The sequence below is a fragment of the Herpailurus yagouaroundi genome, unplaced genomic scaffold (genome assembly GCF_014898765.1).
Source record: "Herpailurus yagouaroundi ecotype Mexico unplaced genomic scaffold, PumYag 159, whole genome shotgun sequence".
In the NCBI taxonomy this organism is placed as follows: domain Eukaryota; kingdom Metazoa; phylum Chordata; class Mammalia; order Carnivora; family Felidae; genus Herpailurus; species Herpailurus yagouaroundi.
Window position 1 is genome coordinate 19,409,077 of NW_024412400.1, and position 22,225 is coordinate 19,431,301.

General features: G+C 42.6%; 1 long non-coding RNA gene across 2 annotated transcripts in view; it reads left to right on the top strand.

Moving 5' to 3' along the window:
• Window positions 1-12,640, top strand: part of LOC121033601 (uncharacterized) — a 62,531-nt gene extending 49,891 nt beyond the window's left edge. The window contains exons 3-4 of one of the 2 annotated variants that reach the window (XR_005792020.1): window positions 1,048-1,125; window positions 11,318-12,640. This is a non-coding gene — a long non-coding RNA (uncharacterized LOC121033601). Of the gene's footprint in view, window positions 1-1,047; window positions 1,126-2,699; window positions 3,328-11,317 lie in introns of those variants that run through there. The other variant, XR_005792019.1, reaches the window with a different exon arrangement.
• Window positions 12,641-22,225: the final 9,585 nt, after the last annotated feature.

The following is a 22,225-nucleotide window of genomic DNA, read 5'->3' on the forward strand; positions in this document are numbered from 1 at the left end:
AATTGAGCCCCTCGCCAGGCTCCGTGTTGAGTGTGTAGCCTGCTTGGGATTCTCTCTCTTCCTCTCTCTCTGCTTCTCCTCCCACATTTCTCTCTCTCAAAACAGAACAAACAAGCAAAGCAAAACAAAACAAAACTTAGGATCAGGAGAAAGACACCCTACTATAGGACATATTAAAAAGAAAAGGACAAGGGCCATTTCTTTGAAGATTGATATTGAGAGTGTACCTCTGAAAATGAAAAGACATGGATATTTTATTTAAAAAGATTTTTTTAATGTTTATTTATTTTTGAGAGAGAGAGAGACAGAGTGAGTGAGGGAAGGGGCAGAGAGAGAGGGAGACACAGAAGGACGTGACATTTTAAAATGCATGTGCTTACATCAAAGAGTTCCATTTGGGAAGGCTAATAGATTTCCACATAGCCCGGGCTGGTGGTCCTCTATCATCCCTCTGAAGCAAAGGGAAAATTAGCATTAAAAGCTGGGGCCATAATTCAACCTGTTAGCATAATCTTGGAGAAATTTCAGCAAACTGCAAAGATAATGGATTAGTTTAAAAAATGCAATAGATGGTCCATCCGAGCTGTGCCAACAGAAATGGACTGCACATGCCCAGAAAGCTGAGAAGAGAAGCTCCATATCAGCCACTCATCTGTCTCCTTGAGTGCAAGCATTGTACTAACCAGTATTCTGTGCAGGTCTTCTGTTGCACAGGTACTGTTTTCTGAGGCAGAGAATTCTCTGTTCCCCCTCTCCCTGTGACACCAATGCTTTTACATCTAAATCTAGAAAGCAAAGTCCCAGAAAATGCTGGGGCTAGAGTTGAGTGCAAGGGGCCAGCAATGGCTCTTGGTTTTGGCAAACCAAGAGTTTCCACAAGTAAAGCATTGTATCCAGAGCAATAACAGTGAGCAGGACGTATGCATTTACTAAAGCTTGACATGAGTGTAGAGGAGTCAGAATTCTAGACTGGTCATTATAATTCTAGACTGGTCAAATCACGTATCATCTGTGTAACAATGGTGTGTCTCCTCCATTTCGTGACAGTTCCTCCAGCCCTTGCTTGTAACCCGGATTCCACCTCTGATAGAGATTTGGAGACTGCTGCTGTTGTCCAAGGCACCGGTAAGTACAGAGCGGTCAGGGCATCCGCCAGCTCACAAACCTCAGCGGATCCATATTTTGGGCATGATTGTTCTGTTCAGAGTGGCTGGTATGTCCAAAACCGTTAGTATGCTGGATGTAGTTAATATGTTAGATCTTCACTATCTCCACAATGGTCAATTTTTCCAGGCCAGTGAGGTCTGTCTTGTTTGTTTGCATTTCTGTGGCATATCTTCTAGGTCTAGATGAACTCTAGTATGTTTAGGAGGCCAAGTGGTCTGAGAACACACACCGCTGGGCTTTGGGTATGTGCGTAGGGCTTCTCTGTGCCACTTTAGGACATGGCTTTCTACTGGCCCAGGATTGTTCCTCTGCCTTGGCTGTTCTGTCTCTCAAAATAGCCACCTCTTCTTCTAAACAAGGGGACATCACCCCTACCTTGCCTCCTCCTAGTTCTAGCTGCTCTCCACCAGGGAAATCTACAGAGCTGAGACAGACTGGTTGTACCTTGCCCAAAGCTCAGTGTGGGACCCAGCAGACCTGGAAAGCAGGAGTTCTATTCCCTTGGCCCTTTTGCAGTCTCTTGCTTCCTCCTAGCACTGCCATGGATTAAGGGACTCCCCATCAGGGCCCTCAAAGTACTTCTCTCCCACTATCCTGCTTTGTGGAGTAAGAGCCATTATTTATTGATTCATTTATTTATTAGTTCAGGCATTCATTTAGCAAGCATTTATTATTTATTATTTGGCATCTCCTGTACTCCAGGCATTTTTTTTTTATGGGTGAGGGCTATAGCAGTATATGAGACAGACATGATGCTTATTCTCCTGGAGCTTGTTTCCTGGTGGAGAAAACAGACTAAGTGAATAAACAACCAAGCAAGTACATATTAGATGGTGATAAGTGCTATGACATAAATGAGACCAGGACATGTGATATTGACTGGGGTGGGTTGGGGGGTACTTAGAAGTTGTAGTTGTTTGCCTACACAAATAAGAATACCAAAGACTTAGGAAAGTCTTAAAATAGCCACAAGGTTATTAACTGCAGTCGATACTTGATAGCCTATTCCCATCCATTTTCTCCTCGTTCCTTCCTGAACAAACCATTTCCCAAGTGTCCATGTATCTCAGGAAAGGCTGAATAGACCAGCTTCAGTGGTTGGCCCGGATTAATACCACCCAGTCATAGTAACGTCATCCCGTTACCAGTGATTGGTCTAAGAATCTGGGCCGAAGTCCATCAGCACATAATATTTTCATGTCACTAGAGATCTGTTCAGGAATGGGCACACAGTTGAGTTTGAGGCAGTGAGATGTGCAGGCGAGTTTTCTGGAAATGTCTGGGAAGTTTTCTACTCTTAATGGGAAAAGATGGTCTGTCAGTCTTAGTAGATATGAATGAGGAAGTAAGCAGACAGTTGTTCTTGGCAGGTGGCCTATGGCCATGAAAGAAATACTCCCGAGAGGAAACCTGACATTCAGGGTAGCTGAATGTAGAGAAGGAAATTATCTGGTTCTTGAAGATATTAGTGAACCTCTAAGCCATCGCATCTTGAAAGCCGGCTCTTCAGCGCTCATCATTTCTGTGTGCAGGTCACAGCTTCTGTCTATGGACAGAGCAGGCCAGAAGAGCCCCTAGGGGCAGCCCTCAGCCAGTGATGGACGGGAAATGATGGATAACTACTGCCACTTTTCTGTCCCTTGCTTGAGACGATGGAGCATGTTATGTGACTGAGAAGCCCTCTCCAAGTACGGAACATTTACTCTGAGCTGTGAATGACACAGCAAGAAGTCATCAGTGAGAAGAGTGCTCACAGCTGAGGCACTAAGTTGGCAAAGACTCTAGTGTGGGATTTTTTTTTTTTTTGGAATATTCTAGAATCAGAAAAAAAGGGCAAGTCTGACTGGACCCTGGTTAACAAACAGCTGGGGTTCTAGAATCAGGTCATCTGGCTGAGTTCTCCTCATCTTGTTTTCAGTTTGGTCTTTAAAAAAAATCTTAATGTTTATTTATTTTTGAGAGAGAGAGAGAGAGAGAGAGAGAGAGAGAGACAAAGTGTGAGCAGAGGAGGGGCAGAGAGAGAGAGGGAGATACAGAATCTGAGGCAGGGTCCAGGCTCTGAGCTGTCCTTAGAGAGCCAGATAGAGCCAGATAGAGCCAGATGCAGGGTCAAACTCATGAACCATAAGGTCATGACCTGAGTCAAAGTCAAATGCTTAACTGTATGAGCCACCCAGCTGTTTGGTCTTGAGCAAGTGACTTAATCCTTTTGAGTTTTAATTTCCTCATCTTTGAATTTTTTAATGTTTTATTTATTTTTGAGAGAGAGAGAGAGAGGCAGAGAAAGAGGGAGACACAGAATCCATGCTGACAGCTCAGAGCCCGACACGAGACTGGAACCCATGGACCAGGAGATCATGACCTCAGCCAAAGTCGGACTCCCAACCAACTGAGCCACCCAGATGCCCCAGTTTCCTCATCTTTAAATGGGCTTAATAATAGCACCTACATGACAGCATTGAAATGAGCATCAAATGAGCTCATGAATGTGAAATGTCTATCACCATCCCTGGCCCAGAGTAGTTATTCTCTCATCTAGATTAGGTTTGCTTGCCTGATGTTTAATTTGCCATGGGTTTTACATCTTTTCGGGGTCATTGTCAGAGTAAAATCACACCCAGCTGAACCTTGGGACAACGGAGCGCAAGCCACTGTGCTGGTGAACCCTGAGGAACCATAACTAAGCGTTTTATAGAGAGATTATCTGGATCCATTTAGACCTCTAGCTGTCCCAGAGTTTTTCTCCTTGCCAGGAAATCTGGAAGCATGCCTTAAAAGCTTGCAAAATGTGAGATCAGTGTACCATCTGAACAAGAACACATCGCCTCTCCTGCAGCAGGATTTGCTACAAACCATCAAAAGATAATCTGTCAAAATCCATAAAGATTGTGGCTCACGTTAAACACTTTGGCCAATTTGTCCATCAAATAAAATTAAAAACCTACTATAGAACCGCTTTTGAGAAAAACTGGGAGTGCTAATATGGTTCCACCGGAACACACATAATTTATTACCTGACGGACCTTGACACATGTATTGTGGTTGCTTTGAAAGCCTATCTCTGGACCATGCACTGTAATGGATATTATTACTGTAGGAAAGATTCTGAAGCCGCCCTTATGTCAAGGGCCATCAAAAATACTACTGCCGCCTGGGTGGCGCAGTCGGTTAAGCGTCCGACTTCAGCCAGGTCACGATCTCGCGGTCCGTGAGTTCGAGCCCCGCGTCGGGCTCTGGGCTGATGGCTCAGAGCCTGGAGCCTGTTTCCGATTCTGTGTCTCCCTCTCTCTCTGCCCCTTCCCCATTCATGCTCTGTCTCTCTCTGTCCCAAAAATAAATAAACGTTGAAAAAAAAATTAAAAAAAAAATACTACTGCCTCCTTAGGTCATGTTTAGCTTCCAAGAAAGTTACTGCAAGATTACATGTGTTAATTGCACAGATGACTCTGTGCATTAATTCCAGAGCTTACCTTTAAGAGAGAGTAATTCCACCCAGAATCCTTTAGCAGTGGGCTATCAAGAGTCCCCGGGGAAAGCCATTGGATTTAATAACATACATTTGCTTACAACAAGGACCAAGAAAATGTGTTTCAACTCACCTGCCAGTAGTGATATTTTCTTTAGAGCTCTCTGTCAGAGAAGTCTAATGAAATAATAGAAACTGCTAAGTAATATTTATCTAGGGCAAGTAATATTTTTCTGACCTCTAGTAAGCTCTTAAAGTAATCAAGCCTCTCCACATTTAGTCAAAAGCAATTAAGTGACCATTTCTGGCTACCATCATGTACTAATTTTCTATAATTATGTGCTATTAAAAATGAAATGAAGAGATAGAGAAGGATTCAATTTCTAGGTCTGCCATTACTCATTTTTAACCTCATTAATAATAATAGTAATAATGACAGTTAATATTTATGACAGCTTACCAGGGCCCAAGCATTATGCTGGGCACTTAACTCATACCCATCTCATTTGATATTTGCAAAAAGTCTTTGGTAGGAAGATGTATTATCATCATATCTTTTTAATCGTTTGGAAATAGAGACTTTAAAAGGTTAAGACACTTGTCCAGGGTCATACTCCTAGTGGATGATTTGATCGCATTTCTAGCTTGGGCTGCCTGGCCTGGCAGATCACGTATTCACTGTATATTAAGCCTCCTCTGGGGCCTAATTTACACATGTCTATTTGTCTTTCTCTAGGTAACTGAGGAGATCAGGGCTCAGCCCAGACTGAGTTTCCAGCCTCGGTGTGGGAATGAACGGGGCTCGCTCATAGCTGAGGGAGTTCCATAGCACACGGAACAAAGTGTGAGTGGAACCAGGGCTCCAGGCTATGGGAGGGCAGGGCAGGGAGCAAGGGGATGTCTGAAATGCCCACTCCTATTTCATGGACCCAAAGGGAAGGATCAGCAGCAGAGACCCCGTAAGACTGAGCAAGCAAGTTTGGGAGGCAGACTGGAGAGATTGCCAGAGTCTGGGGAGACTTGAGTAATGGGAACTTACAAGAGGATGCTCAGGGCAGTGGTGTTGGTGGGGTAGAGCTGTAAAGGCTGCTGGGCACAGTCCTGTGATCCCTGAGACAGAGGTATTCATGTTTTCTCTCTTACATAGATCTTACGAAGAGCAAGGGAAGTAGCAAAGTGCAAGCACTTTGTAAACTCTGAAGTGAGAATGTTATTAACAAGGATTGTGTGTGTGTGTGTGTGTGTGTGTGCACAAGGCAAAATAGTCTGTGCATCTGTGTTTCTCTCACAGCAGCCTGGGGGCTGTGGATTACTGCCCTAGGAGCCCTCGGTTAGGTTTAGGATTTGGAGAAGAGTAAGAAGATAGTTTTGGTAAGGAAAGAGAGGAGAGAACTATCCAGCTTTTTGTCATGCGTTCTCGAATGTATCAAGAGGAGAACCAAAACTATTGCAAAGTAATGGTCCGAGTTACGGTTTCTAGGTGATCATATGTGGTGTATTGACGGACCGGATACAGGATTTAAAATGCACATGGTGGCTTTTGTTTTGTGGCTCAGTTCAGCATCCGTTAGTGGCAAAGACGATCTCTAGGGTTTATGGGTGCCATAATTATTCTGAGCAGGACAGTGTGACAGGGGGAGTTACCCTCAGATGCAGTCACGGAGGAGACCTTGGTTGAACTGAACATTCTCATTCTACTGAGTACAGGCTGGAAATGTGCAGGGTTGGTCCTGGGGTCACTTAGAACACACTTTTGGGTTTCTATTCCACTCTGACAGCGCAGAAAACTAGAATTAACAGCAGTGGGAGGCAGCTGGTTTCACACAGCAGCCACAGGAAATGCATCCAGCAGGGTGGCCTGTGCCCGATTTGGCTGGCAGAAGGACCAAGGAGGGAGTGGGCAGTGGCACAGCTGTTACCTGGCACGGAGGCCTGGCAAACAGCAAGCCAGAAGCAGAATGCTGGAGGCTTTCCAACTTCACCAGTGCTGGGAAGAAGCTGCGCAGAGACATTTCTCTGCTGGGAATGCCTTTGGCTCCCACTGTGTACCGTTCACTTGAGGCTGAATAGGAAATAGACATTGACATCAAGCAGCCCTCTGCATCATAATCTGACAGAAGAATCGCAAGGGCCGTCGGGAGAAATAAGTAAACCCATCGTTTCAGTTTGTGGGGGAAACGCTAGGCCAGAGTAAAGCTGTCCCTTCCTCTGGGCTGAATAAGTAGGAAATAACCAGAAGAGCCAATGACGGAAAGAACAATGGAGAAGCCACTCTTCAAGAGGGAGAGAAAAAGGAAAAAGAGTTTAAAATAATGATAAATGGGTAGCTGGGGATCAGAACATAGCGATTAAACAGAGAGAATTGAGGTTTCCAAAAAGGATATCAGGGCAAAAGGATGAGAGTGACATTCAGATATATAATGGAGGAAAATTTGCCTGCTCTATGTGAGACCTGTGTATGTGTATCGTGAGGACTAAGGCAGCATCAGTCTGTTCCTTAACACATCCTGGTAATTTTTAAAAATTTTAAATGCTTCCAATGCATCTGGGGAGAAAATCAGGTGGCCTGCAAAGGGGTAAAATACTGTTTCCCTCTGATACACTCTCTATAGTATTAAAACTTAGAAGAGCATAGATTATAGATTACAGGGATATATGGGCAAAGATTTGGTACAGGAATGGTACAAGAATTTTATTCTTGCATATATTATTCCATTTCTGAAAAGGTAAGCTAAGTAGCTGCCAAAGGAAGTTCCCTAAAAAAATGACTCAGAGGTGAACTCTAGCTGACCTAAAAAGATACAAAATTCAGTGGTGGGAAAATTATTGTATAAAACCGTTTGCTCTGAGCACGGATATCCCTAAATTACATTTGAAGAATTGTTGCATATGTGGTTCTAAACCAAAGAAAAATGTCAGTAACACAATTTGAAAAAGATACACTTAATAATAAATTTGGCAGGATAGGTTATGTATGTTTGTCCAAAGTACTTGACACATAGTACGTGCTCTATGAATATTTGCTGAATGAGTATAGGATTTTTACCATGTATGTAAAAATAAGTTGGAGAAATGGAGATGGCCAGTACTTAGAGGAAGCTGAGTCATTTCCTCTCTCCCCTGGGGAAAGCAGAAAATTCAGGAGGGTATATAATGGAACTTTCTGTTCCTTTTATGCCTAAGAAAAAAAAATTTTTTTGTTATTTCAAAGTGGAAGTCCAGTTCATTACTGTCAAGTGATGATGGTGATGATGATGATGATGATGATGATGATGATAAGCATGAAGGGGCTTCATCAGATTTTCTGAGTGAATAACTTAGGTCATGCATTTAGGAAGTGTTAAGCACTCTGAGAGCAGACAGATACCTCTTGCCATTTAAAAGCTGCCCTCCAGGGGCGCCTGGGTGGCTCAGGTGGTTAAACGGCCAGCTTCAGTTTGGATCATCATGGGTTCCAGTCCCGTGTGGGGCTCTGGGCTGACAGCTCAGAGTCTGGATCCTGCTTCTGGTTCTGCGTCTCCCTCTTTCTCTGTCCCGCCCCTGCTTGCTCTCTGTCTCTCTCTCAAAAATAACTGAACATTAAATTTAAAAAAAATAAATAAATGAAAAATAAAAGCTGTCTTCCCATGTCAATAATGGGAGCATAATGGGTCTTCCCTGGTTTCTCACTGTTTAGGAAGAGAGATCTGAGAGATCTGAAATCTCTCAGATTTTAGCCGTGAAATCTGACTCAATCATACCACATTGTCCCCTCACCTCTGTCTGTATTAGTGTGATTCACTCTTAATTTTTCACATTGTTCTCTGGATTCACATGATTCGTTGAATTGAGTTACTCGGGGCTTTCATTTATAGGGAATTGATTGCAAATCAATTCATAACGATGATTCTTTTGAGATGACTACTTAACAATGAGTCACAAAGTTGGCTTTTACAGGTGTCTGTAACTGAAGCTCTCTCATTGCTGAACAGTGCTGTTTTCTCAGGTAGAAACTGTCCGCTTTGAGACTGTGGGGACTTTGTGAAACAGTTGGTAGTGACTTGTGTTTTAAACAACACCAAAGTTGTCTGATTCTAGCCACTCTAGAGTAAGGGAAAGCTAGTGAGGACCATTTGCATAGTCTGTCCCAGGGAAGACAGGGAAGTTTATTCTGGAGATGACTGATTCCAGAATCAATTGACCTCAAACCTCAGGGGCTGATGGATTTTTACCCTTGGCTTTATTATTATTCACACATATTGGATCATCTTTTATTTTTTTATTTAAAAATGTTTTTAATCTCTATTTATTTTTGAGAGAGGGAGAAAGTGAGTGAGAATGGGAGGGGCAGGGAGAGAGGGAGACACAGAATCCGAAGCAGGCTCCAGGCTCCAAGCCGTCGCTTGTGAACCGCGAGATCATGACCTCAGTTGAAGTTGGACACTTAACCAACTGAGCCACCCAGGCGTCCCACATTGGATCATCTTTTAGATAATATGAGGTTGTTCCCTGATTTGGGGGTGAAGTCTAGGGAGAGTCTTTATCTTTGTTCTAGGCAAAAAGCTTCAGGAGGTATTAAGAGTGAATGATTTACCTCCCTCCTGAATTTGACCTTGCCTCAGAATAACCGTGGCAGTGGGTTGGGGATTTCCTGGGAATTTCTGTGCCCTGCTCAAAATGTGCCAGAGATGTACAGCCCTGTTCTTTGTCCTCTATTGTCTATTATATCCAGAGAACGTTTAATTCTCTGTTTGAATAAGGCTAAGGCTGGATTATTTTCGCCTGTGAATTTTCCACTTTGTGAATTATCAGGGTAAATTTTAGACTCTTCCTGAATATAAACACACACACACACACACACATATATATATATTATATATATATATATATATATTTTATATATATATATATATATAATATATATATATATAATATATATGGCATTTCAAAGCCAAAAAGTATTTTATATCATCTATTTCTTTACTGTCAGTGCCTTTATGAAGCCAATAATTTTGACTCTATTACTATTGTTTAATAGATAACATAAGCACAAAGACATCAAACAAAATCATCTTTTAAAAATATTTTAGGGGCGCCTGGGTGGCGCAGTCGGTTAAGCGTCCGACTTCAGCCAGGTCACGATCTTGCAGTCCGTGAGTTCGAGCCCCACGTCGGGCTCTGGGCTGATGGCTCAGAGCCTGGAGCCTGTTTCCGATTCTGTGTCTCCCTCTCTCTCTGCCCCTCGCCCGTTCATGCTCTGTCTCTCTCTGTCCCAAAAATAAATAAACGTTGAAAAAAAAATTTAAAAAAAAATATTTTAAATGACAAATTCATATCTGTTACCATCTGTGTAATTTTCTCAATAATCCTGATTTCTTCTATTTTTAACATTATTATGACTTGAGTTCACAGACTATTTTCATCCATTTATGTGTCACTTTATCTATCATCATCTACCTTTGAAATATCACCTGGTTTTATTCTATCACATTAGTATCCAAAGGACTTAATTTGTCATGTATTCCCAGTCCTATTGTCCATAAAGAGTTTGTTTATTCATTTAGTAGGAGGGAGAAGAGAAATTCAATATATAAATAGTATATAATAAATGTATTAAAATTACATAATAGAAGATGTATACAGACCTACATGTACACTCACACACATATAATCTAAGGGAGATTGAATCTGCCAGATTATTGTGGTCTTCTGATGTGTGTCAGGGTGCTTGGTGGTGGGTGAGGTGTAGGATAAGGAGATTTACATAGAAAGGTAAGGGAGAGAAGAATCAACGTAGTAAGGTGAAGTGGGCGTGGTGAAGAGTGGGCGAGGGAGCGATTTTTGGTGGGGGTTGGGAGCTGAGGGAGGGATGCAAAAGTCTCGGAGTGGCTTTGGAGTTTGGAGAAAGGATTTTAGGAAACGTTGCCTTGGGTCTGTGTTGGATACCTTTTGGCATTCTTGCGGAGATACCATCAGGTGTCTTTATTTTTGGCTACTGGGAAGTGTTTCTTGAAATGAGAGCCTGCATAGAGACTGAATGTGTGTTGGGTGCTGATGATACAATGGCGGACATAAAACACATGCCCTCTGCTCTCATGAACTTACGTGTTAGTACAGGAGCTGGCATGAATCAAATATCCATCAACATATCCGTCATTCATTCACCAACTATTTTTTAAAGCACCTACGATGTGCCAGGCACTGTTTGGGGTTCTAGGAATTCTGATTCATCAATAAAGCAAACAGACAATATTATTCCTGCTTGTGGTGGCTTTATAATGTGCCAACGTATCTAAGCTGGAAGCACCTTCCCCAGAATTTTCTGTCTATAAGGTTCTGTCTGGGTTAGGGATGACCATAAGAGAAATCTGCAAAAGGTCTGAACACCATGAGGAAAGCTGCAGCCACTAGACCCTGATTGTCAGTGCGGGGCCAGGCACCGCTGTAGCTCCCGTACTTTGGAGATGACGTGCTGCGTCACCTTCCTTGTGCAGTATTGGGTGACCTTAGGATCCTGCTGGGTCTCCTCTTCCTGTTTCTTTGTGTCCTGAAGTCCAGAGTGGTGTTGCTCAGTGGCAAAGGGCCCACTTCTGCAGATGCCCACAGCACTGAGTTTGGAGTCAGTGAGTGACAGGTGTTATGTTCCACTTTGTCTGTATTTGTCTTTGTGAATTCCATGTTGTCCCTGTTCTCATTTGCATCCAGGTTTCCTTCCTGAATCATTGACTTGTGGTGTCTTCGGGCTCCAACCAGATGCAGAAGCCTGCACAACTGCCCCACCTGCTCCCACAACTGCCTACCAGCCAATCCTGACAATAATTCCCATTCTCTGTTTCTCACAGTGGTTCTGTTGCTCTGACTGAACCCTGACAGATACTCTGTGCTTGTGCGGTTTACATTCTGGATAGACAGTAAACGGCTTAATAAGTAAATTCTAAAGTGCGCTTAAGAGTGACAGGTGCTATGGAAAGAAAGAAAATCAGAGAAGGGAAAGAGTAAGGGTAATCTAGGGTGCCATGGGGCTGGAGGTGGGGAGGCAGGTGCCCTGTTAAATAAGGTGTCCCGATGGGCCTAATTGAGAAGGTAAGATCTGAACAAAGCCTTGAACGAGGTGAGGGGTAGCCAAAGGAAAATCTTTGAGAGCAGAAGAACATAGAATCCTCTCCCTAAGACAGGGGAGTGCCTAAAACATTCCAGTGGCTTCAAGGAGCCAATGTGACTGGAAAGGAGAGAGCCAAGAGGTGGACAGGAAGATATCAGGCCGAAACTGCATCAAGGGGTGTGATTTATACAGCAGGGGTTGGCAAATACCGGCCTATGGACAAACCTAGCCCCTCTGCTTGTTTTTGTACAAGTCTTATTGGCACACAGCCACGCTTACTCATTTACACATCATCTATGGGTGCTTTCTGGCTAACATGGCCAGAGTTGAGTAGCTGTGACAGAGACCATATGGCCTACACAGTCTGAAGTATTTACTAAAAAAATTTGTTGACCCCTGGTGTAGAGGCTCGGAGTGTTTTGCCTTTACTATGAACAAAATGCAAGCCATCTCAGGTTTTGGGCAGAGGAGGGCCACACTCTAGTTTATCTTAGACATGAATCACCCATACTGCTGTGTTGAGAGCAGACTCTGGGGGGCAAGGGTGCCAGGTTAGAAGCAGGGAGACCCATTAGGAAGCTATCATGGCATCCAAGCCAGAGAGGATGCTGGCTCGGGCCAGAGTGGCAGCGGGGGATGTGGTCGGATTCTGATTATCTTTTGAAGCTTGAGCCAAACTGACAGAGTGGATCTGGGTGTGGGAAAATAAAGGAGTCAACAGTGTACAACTACAACCCATCTTAAGTGCTAGTATAAAAGGTTTCCTCAGAGGTGCCTCAGGGACCAGCAGGAGGGGAGCATTGCCAATCTCCCCGCCCAACTGGAGCAGGGCTGCTTTGTCTGTTTTGTGTATTGGGCTGTCTAGTAATACCACTGTTCTCAACCTTGGCTGCATGTGAACTCTGGGGAGCTTTACAAGGTACTGATGCCTGGGTCCCACCCCTAAAATTCTTATTTAATTGGTTTGGGTTTCGACCCGAGCATTAGGATTCATAAAAGCTCCCCAGATGATTCTTCCATAAGCCAAAGTTGAGAACCACTGCTCTAATATTTTCTTTGAATAAACTTCCCATCCCTTCAGATGATGGAAAAGGACTGGTTTGGGATCTAGATGTGTGTGGTGGAACTTTGTCTTTTTAATTTTCATCTTCCCAGCAGTTAGTACCTTCATGATACCATCTTAAATTGCTGGGAAGGAATATCTTCTCCCTTTGTTCATAGCCCTGGTAGAAATGGTGACTGTCCCCCATCAACCCCCTACCCTCCACCATCAAAGTGAATTTTCTGGATCTCTTCTCTCCCTTTCCCTGGTACAGCCACATGGCAGCTGTCTGACTTGAGCTCAAGCAGTGGGACACACAGGTATCAGAGATGGTTGCAGGTGACCCATTGCAGCAATGGCCGAAATGCTCTCTGGGATTTTCTACCATGAAATGATTGCTGAGTATTGTTCCCAGCATCTTGGCCCTCAGAGCTCCCTTGGTTCTTTCAATCCATTCCCAAACCTGGTGCCTTGGCCTCTGGTACCCTGTCAGTCTCCTTTCCACTACCCTATATCATGTTGGTAAATTGCCTATTGCTTAAGTTAGTTTTTGCTTGCATCCAAGAACCCTATGGGCACAGAAGGCCTGGGTGGCATCCTTTGCTCTATTTGTATCATGACATTATTCCAGTCTATTCATTTGGCAACTGTACACTGTGATTTCTTTGTTGGAAAAGAGCAAACAAGAATAACAATCTATTGAACTATACTTACTCAATGGGGAACAGACAAATATGAGTTGGTGCCAGATCCTTTGGAGGTTATAATAATCATTTATAAAACTAGTATAGCTATCAATAATAACAATTTATTAATCATCCATGTCTTGAAAGTACAAAAATTCTACTTAATATTTCTACAGATGCCAAGTCTTGGGTTGAAGTGTATATATGTAAAATCATCAAAATGGTGTGCTAACACAATCCTAATCTTTCAAAAAATTTTTTTTTGAATAGGCGCACCTGGGTGGCTCACTTGGTTGAGCATCTGACTTTGACTCAGGTCATGCATGATCACAGTTCGTGGGTTCGAGCCCTGCATCTGGCTCTGTGCTGACCACTCAAAGCCTGGAGCCTGCTTTGGATTCTGTGTCTCCCTCTCTCTCTGCCCCTCCCTCGCTTGTACTCTGTCCCTCTCTGTCTCTCAAAAATGAATAAAACTCTAAAAAATTTTTTTTAAAATTTTGAATGTTTTATTTATTTTTGAGAGAGAAAGCGTAAGCAGGAGAGAGTCAGAGAGAGAGGGGTGCAGAGGATTGAAAGGATGTCTATGTGCTGACAGCAGCAAGCCCCATGTGGGGCTAGAATTCACAAACCATGAGATCATAACCTGGGCTGAAGTTGGAAGCTCAACCCACTGAGACACCCAGGTGCCTGACACAGTTCTCATCTTGGGGCATGTGTTGGATACCCAACGGAAGAGGAATTTGTGTCACTCTGGGTCCTGCAGGACACGGACACCAACACACAATTAGAAATGCAAGAGGTTTGCTGTAGGAAATACCCGTGAAAGATAAAGGGCAGAGGCCACAGGAATGATTAGAATCTTCAGACCATGTGGCAGGTGTGACATCTGTGGAAGGAGAGAGTGGAGGAAGCGGGATCTGGAGGAAGAACCTGAAATTAAAATGCAAACTCTGAGAAAATCTCGATCAGGCTGGTGAGGAGCTTCAGAGCCAAGAGTGCCAGTTAAAGGAGTCTCTGTTGGCCAGGAAACCGTGGTTCTAGCTGCCCTGTGGTGCTCTGTCATTGGCTGGGCACACCCTGGGAAGAGCATGGTCTCAGCGTGAATGCTGGGACAGCTCTCAAAGGTGTAGCACCTGAAGGTGGTCAACTAACTACATTCCTTGCAGCAAGCTCTGTCTTGAAAGATTTGAGCAGTGTACTTCCACAGAGGTCACAGAAGTCCAGAGGAGACACTCCAGTGGAGGAGTTTTGTCTTTCAAGAATCGAAGTCAACCTCCCTCACCTGCCCTGACCATTATTTAAGACAGCCTACAGTGTGAGAACCAAATAAACGAGAAGAGGTTTATTATGGTTTTTATGTGAGCTTTAGCAGGAAGTCTTTCAATCTGTTGTTTGAGGAGGGTGAGTCATTGTGAAAAATTAATGCATTTCCTTTCTCCTGGGAAGGGGTCAGGGGTGGGCTGCTGGGCAGGAAAACAAGCATTCGGATTTTAAGAACTGGGGCCCTTGGGGAAGGGTAAACACATTTGGGAGATCTCTATCCCATCCCTTGATGTTCATGTTCTGTTCTTTGTTTTCTCCTTTCTCTCACGCACCAACTATTGTGCCTTCTTTACTGAATCTTTCCTATCACTATACAAACATGTTCTTACAAAACTTTCCCTTGCCCCAAATTCCTTTCAAACCACTCTCCCATCAGTCCGCACTTATTCATGGCCCAGCATGCCAGCTTTCTCCTCTTCCTTTACATCACTCATTCCTTACTCAGTCCCTACCCTCACAGCTCCCCTTAGACATTGCACTTGTCAGGGGCACCTGTGACTTCCACGGAGAAAACTGAATGGCCAGTACCCCATTTTTGCCTTGTGTGACTTTGGCGGCACCCAACTCTGCTGACACTCCTTCCTTTTTGGAACCCTTAGCTTTCTTGTTTTCCCATTCCCCTGGTTTTCTCCCTACCTCTCTCTGGCTACTCCTTTGCAATGTCATCAATTAACTCCTCCTCCTGAACCAATTCTAAACCTTGTACTTTTTATGGATTTGATCTGAACTGAGTTCTCTATCCACCCCCCCCCCCACACACACACACCACCATCTCACTCTCCCTCTCCCTCCCTTGCCACTCCCTTTCTTGGTCAGGGTGCTATGGCCATTTGGAGCAAGGCAATTCTTGTGTTGGATGTTCTTTGAATTGAAGGCCCTTAACATCCCTGGTCTACAGGCACTTCAATCCCATCTAGCCTTTGGGCTTTTCATCAATTCGGCACAAGCTGACCCGGAAAAGAGAAATTTATACAAAGGGTTTATTAAGAAAGACCTCCCAGAAGAATTGGAAAGTGTGTGGGGAAGTAGAGTAGGGAAGGAGAGACACCGAGACGGTAATATTTCAGGCCAACTTCCAGTCTCAGACTAACCTCCAGGAAAGCTCTGAGCATAAATTACCCCTCAGGGTTGTGCTGGCTTGAGACAAGGGAGCTGGGTATTCACATTCTTACTTCCATCAGTCATTGGCTAAGGACTGCTTGTTGTGTGTGTGTGTGTGTGTGTGTGTGTGTGTGTGTGTGTGTGTAAGCATGCGTGAGCATGTGCGTGTGTATATGTTGGGACACAAGTTTGGTACGAGTGAATCAGGTATGAGTGCTGGAGGGTAGATGCTCAGAGGTTTAAGGAGGATTCCAGGGGATCTGGGTGGAGTGCAGACAGTATCTGTCACAATGGTCTGTAATAAGAACATGGATGAGATGGGGTGGGTGGAGGCTGAGCGGTCAGACCCCTGAGTCCCATTCACAAGAGAGCCAGCCCCCTTGCAGTTCTGTTTTGTGGAAAATCCTCAAGTGAGTGCCTAAGAGAGGCTATATGTAAGTTATAACATGAGTTCATATGAGCCGTGTTGGCACAATGCCTGCTCCCAGCCTGTGGGCCCAAGAATACTGTCTGGGGTCAGCTGTCCACCTTGCTTGTACTGAGGCCTGGTCTCCAAATGCCCTTCATGGCATGTGTCCCGTCTCCTCCCAGCACCGCTCCAGGCCTCTCCTGAACCTAACAAGATCCCTTGTGGAGGGGGATATAGGCATTCTCTCCATTATCAGCAATGGACAGGAATGTCTATTTTGCGGTGTCTCTCAGATTGAGGTTTCATAATGAAAAACATCACTAATTTGATAGTTTTAAAAGGACTAAAGAAATTCTCCTGTTAAAAGTTAGGAAATTGTTTAATAAACATACTTGTATGTTTTAAAAGAGCATTGCATACAGACTGCATGTAAGTACATCATGAGCTGGGAGTAGAGGAAACTGGACACTTCGTTACGTGAAAATACTAAAAAATAGTGAGAGGAGAATAAAAGCATTCAACTCTAACACCTGAAGGCAACTGGTTTTAACATTTTGATTCATTTCTTTTAAATATTTTTCCATTTATATTTTTCATATAACGCTTTCCCCACATAAGATTATAGTAGAAGCCCTTGCCTATACTATTGAATATTCTTGCAAAACATTATTTGAAGTTGCTACATAACATGCACATATCTTGCTTTACTCAACATTTTCCCAACCGTTGGATACTGAAGGTTTTTATAATTCTGTTTTGTAAATACCACTGCAATGAACAGTAGCATAAAAGTGTCTGTGTGTGTGTGTGTTTGTGTGCACGTGTGTGTGTGTGTGCATGTGTGTGTGTGAGAGAGAGAGAGAGAGAGAGAGAGAGAGCCAGAGACAGATTTGGAGAACTTTCCCAAAATATTTTAAGAGCTTGTTGTGGTTTTAAAGTATGTCTAAAATTTCTTTGATTAATCCTTTCTTCAAGAGATGGCTCTTAATTCCCCTCCTCTTGAGTATGAGATGAACTTAGTGACTCACTTCTAAGGAATAGACTATGGTGGAAGTGGTGGGTGTGACGTTGGAGACTACATTGTAACAGGCCAGTGACTTCTTCCTTGCTTTGTCTTGGGACACTTGCCTTGGGGAAGCCAACCGACATGTTGTAAGGATGGTCAAACAACTTTGCAGAGAGGTCCATGTGGGGATCTCTGCTAACGGGCTGCTCCAAGCCCTCCATCCCATAGCAGGCAAGAAGTTATTTTGGAAGCAAACCCAGGAGCCCCAGACAAGCCTTTCCATGAATGTATCCCTGGCCAACACATTGACTCCAACCTCATCAAAGACTGAGCTGGAGCTACAATCTGTAAGATAAAAATGTCTGTTGTTTTGGAGGCAATTTTTAATGCAACAAAGAATAACTACTGGAAGGCTCTTGACATATTCAAATTGCCTTTTCAAGAGGTTATACAAATTTATTCACTCATCAAAAAATAGATAAAAATGGCTGTTTTACTATGCCCTTCTCACCTGAATTTTCATGACTAAAGAAAAAAATCTTTGCTAATGCAGAAATGAATTATTATAAGTCCTAGATTCTTTCATTCTTCTTAGTTTAAAATTAGAGTTGAAATAATTTCAATGTCACTTAATAAAACTTTTAATAAAGAAACCATAACACAAGGACTTTAGAAAATGCAAAGCACTGATTTAAATCATTGTCCTTTATTGAGAAAGAATAAGGATAGAAAATATTTATGTATCATTTATCATAATATTTAAGTTCATTTTATGATTATTCCTTATCTTGTCATCATGAGGTTGAGCTTCTGTCCAAAATAGGTTTACTAAGAATGGCAAATGTTTCCTGTAATCTTGAGAGTTTTTCTTTTAATAGGTACAAGGACCTGTGACTTGAAACTTTAACACAATCAAAGTTTCTTATAGGCAGCCACATTTGCTACATTTTTTGTGTGTGTGCCAGAGAATAGACCTTTCATTTAAACTTCTTTCATATATCTAAAGCACGTGATTTTGCTCCTCAACCTTGTGATAATTAAGTATTGATTGACTCTGACCTCACTAATCTGGTTATAGTAATCTCAAGCAGCTTTTATTTATTTTTAAAAAAATTTAAATGTTTATTATTTATTTTTGAGAGAGAGAGAGACAGAGCACGAGCAGGGGAGGGGCAGAAAGAGAGGGAGACCCAGAATCCGAAGCAGACTCCAGGCTCGGAGCCGTCAGCACAGAGTCCAACACGGGGCTCAAATTCACTAACCATGAGGTCATGACCTCGGCTGAAGTTGGATGCTTAAGCCACTGAGCCACCCAGATGCCCCTCAAGTAGCTTTCAAAAGTCTAGGAGTAGGGGAAGTATTTGTAAGTGTTTCTTTCTTTTTTTTTTTTTTAATTTTTTTTGATGTTTATTTATTTTTGAGAGAGACAGAGACAGAATGCGCATGGGTTGGGGCAGAGAGAGAGGGAGACACAGAATCCGAAGCAGGCTTCAGGCTCTGAGCTGTCAGCACAGAGCCCAACGTAGGGCTCGAACTCACGGGCTGTGAGATCATGACCTGAGCCAAAGTCAGTTGCTCAACCGACTAAGCCACCCAGGTGCCCCAGTGTTTCTTTCTTATGTAAGTCACAGGTAAAAATAATCATTGTAATATTATAATAGCATCAGCAGTTAAAAATGAAATCTCAGTTTCTCTCTATATTCTTTTGATGAACTAATATAGAGAGGAGGTGTTTTTACATTAAAACATCAGTGAAATCTTGAATAAAATGTAATTTTGTACATTTTCAAATAGCCTCATATATAAGAATATGCATAGCACAATTAACTACCTTAATATTTTTGCGTTTTCAAAAGCTCATCCATTTCTTTTCATTATTATTTTGAATTTGTAGAGCACTTTAAGCCACTTCTGTGAGTGAAATTGGAGAGAGCAGTATTGCTGGTCCATCATAGAAGCCTAAGCTGGCTCTAATACTCTCATGCTAATAGTACATGCTTAGTTGCTAATTGGGCATGTGGTGACATATACATGGAATAGTAGGAAATATAGAATAGAAGGAAAACATGCAACTGAAATGAAAAACAACTTATGATGCTTTTTAGTTGAATCATTTTCTTAAAGAAATATTTTTAATGCTTATTTATTTTTGAGAGAGACAGAACGTGAGCGGGGGAGAGGCAAAGAGGGAGGGAGACACAGAATCTGAAGCAGGCTCCAGGCTCTGAGCTGTCAGCACAGAGCTCCACATGGGGCTGGAATCTGTGAACCGTGAGATCATGACCTGAGCCCAAGTGCTTAACCTACTGAGCCACCCGGTGCTTCATTTTCATTTAAAACTCCTGGAGAACAATGAAATCATTTGTATTTCCCGAATTTACTCTTATGTAAAGTAGTAATCAGGGAACTTCTAGAGAGGTCTTTTGTTTGTATTGGTGTTTCTGGCTTTTTAAGTACATAAATGAAATCTTCCAACTTTGACCTTCTACACTATATGATTTCCATTCTGAATGTACAAGTGGAAAGGTAGTACTTGATGAAGTTACATGTAGAGTCCATGAAAACATTACATTAGGTGGCTGCCTTCTTATTATTTTAAAATATATTGGGGCGCCTGGGTGGCGCAGTCGGTTAAGCGTCCGACTTCAGCCAGGTCACGATCTCGCGGTCCGTGAGTTCGAGCCCCGCGTCAGGCTCTGGGCTGATGGCTCAGAGCCTGGAGCCTGTTTCCGATTCTGTGTCTCCCTCTCTCTCTGCCCCTCCCCCGTTCATGCTCTGTCTCTCTCTGTCCCAAAAATAAATAAACGTTGAAAAAAAAATTAAAAAAAAATATATTTAAAATATATTTTATATAAATGTATTTATTGTTAAATATAAGTATTTTTTAAAGTTTATTTTTATTTATTTTGAGAGAGATAGAGAACAAGTAGGGGAGGGGCAGAAAGAGGGAGACAGAATCCCAAGAAGGCTCTGCACTGTCAGCACAGAACCCAATGTGTGGCTTGAACTCACTAACTGTGAGATCATGACCTGAGCCGATATCAAGAGCTGGACGTTTAACTGACTGAGCCACCCAGGCACCCCATAAATATAAATATTTTTATTTAAATATATTTTAAATGTGGCAATACTGCCTTTTTAAAAAAAATTTAGTTTTGAGAGAGAGAGAGAGAGAGAGTGAGAGAGAGAGAGCTAGCAGGGGAGGGGCAGAGAGAGAGGGAGACACAGAATCCAAAGCAGGCTCCAGGCTTCGAGCTGTCAGCACAGAGCGTGACACAGGGCTCGAACTCACGAGCTGTGAGATCATGACCTGAGCCAAAGTTGGACGCTTAACCGACTGAGCCACCCAGGTGCCCCAGTGGCAATGCTGCTTTTTCACTGTAGTTCAGTAAGGCGGTATGTCAACAGTTTGTATCTGCTCCCCTGAACCATATAGTTGTTTTTGTAATATGGCAAACATAACTATGTAAACAAATAGATGCTAGCTTAAACAAAAACTGGCAATTTGAGCATGTTCTGACATCATAACAAAATCAACATTATTTTACTCAGTTTATTTTTATATGAATCAATGGCTCAGGAAAAATTACAAGAAACTCTCAAACTTATTTTAAGAAAAATAAGATTTTTTTTCTTGCCTGCAGGTCCTTTCAAACTTTGATGTTAGAAATAAATTTGCTTGGCTATGCTTATTTCTGATATCATATAAGCATTTATAAAGTAATGTGCATTTGGCAGAAACACTAATCCTTTTTAACTAAGAGGGAATAAAACAACCTCAACGCACTCCCCTCCCTGGGTATGGCTTTAACCACTGCACCCCCTAAAGTAATCACTACTGAAAGGTGGTCAAAAAGTACAAAAACCCAGTTATAAGGCAAGTTCTAGGGAGGCAATATATATTGTTATATATATACAACAACTATATATTGCTATATATTGTTATATATATATACAACAACATTGTTGTAATATATATATATATATATATGTATATATGTGTGCGTGTGTGTATAGATAGATATAGATATAGATATAGATATAGATATAGATATAGATATATGTTGTTAAGAGAGTAAATCCTAGAGTTCTCATCACAATGAATTTTTTCCCCATTTTTGTCTTCTCTTTTTATTGCATCTACATGAAATGATGGAGACTAAACTTACTGTGGTAATCATTCTACAATATGTTAATGAAATCATTATACTGTACACCTTAAGCTTACACAGTAATGTATAGTAACTATATCTCAAAAAAACCGAGAGAAAGAGTCACTGCCACTGTTCATTGGCTGGTGCAGGACTCATTCTGGATCTTTCCTCACCATGTTGGCTTTGAACCATCCTACCTGCTTCCATCCTATTGTCTGAACACCTAGACCCTTCCTCTCTGGTGTGTGTTTTGGGCTTGACAGCCATCCCAGTCCTTCCTGGCATCTCCATTGCTTATCACTGATACCTGATACTGGACCTGGGCACCTGACATCCCCCACCCCTGCTGGCTGGGCTCGTGGTACTCTAAAACCTCACCCATCCAGCAGAGGGAATTGGACATCTGTAGAGACTGGACCTCCTATACATGATAATTTAGGAAACAGCAGAAAGTTGCCACGCATGGAGCCCCTGGGTGGCTCAGTTGGTTAAGCGTCTGACTTCAGCTCAGGTCATGATCCCGTGGTTCGTGGGTTTGAGCCCCATGTCAGGCTCTCTACTGTCACCTTGGAGCCTGGAGCCTCCTTTGGGTATTTTGTCCCCCTCCCTCTCTGCCCCTTCCCTGTTGATGCTCTGTCTTCTCTTCCAAAAATAAATATACATTAAAAAAAAGAAAAGAAAGTTGCCAAGCATTGCCACTTCTAATGAGTGTCCTTTCACACAATAATACATTTTAAGATTACATAAAAAGAGACAATGTGTTTGAAAAATCAGCTAAAGGTGGTAGTGC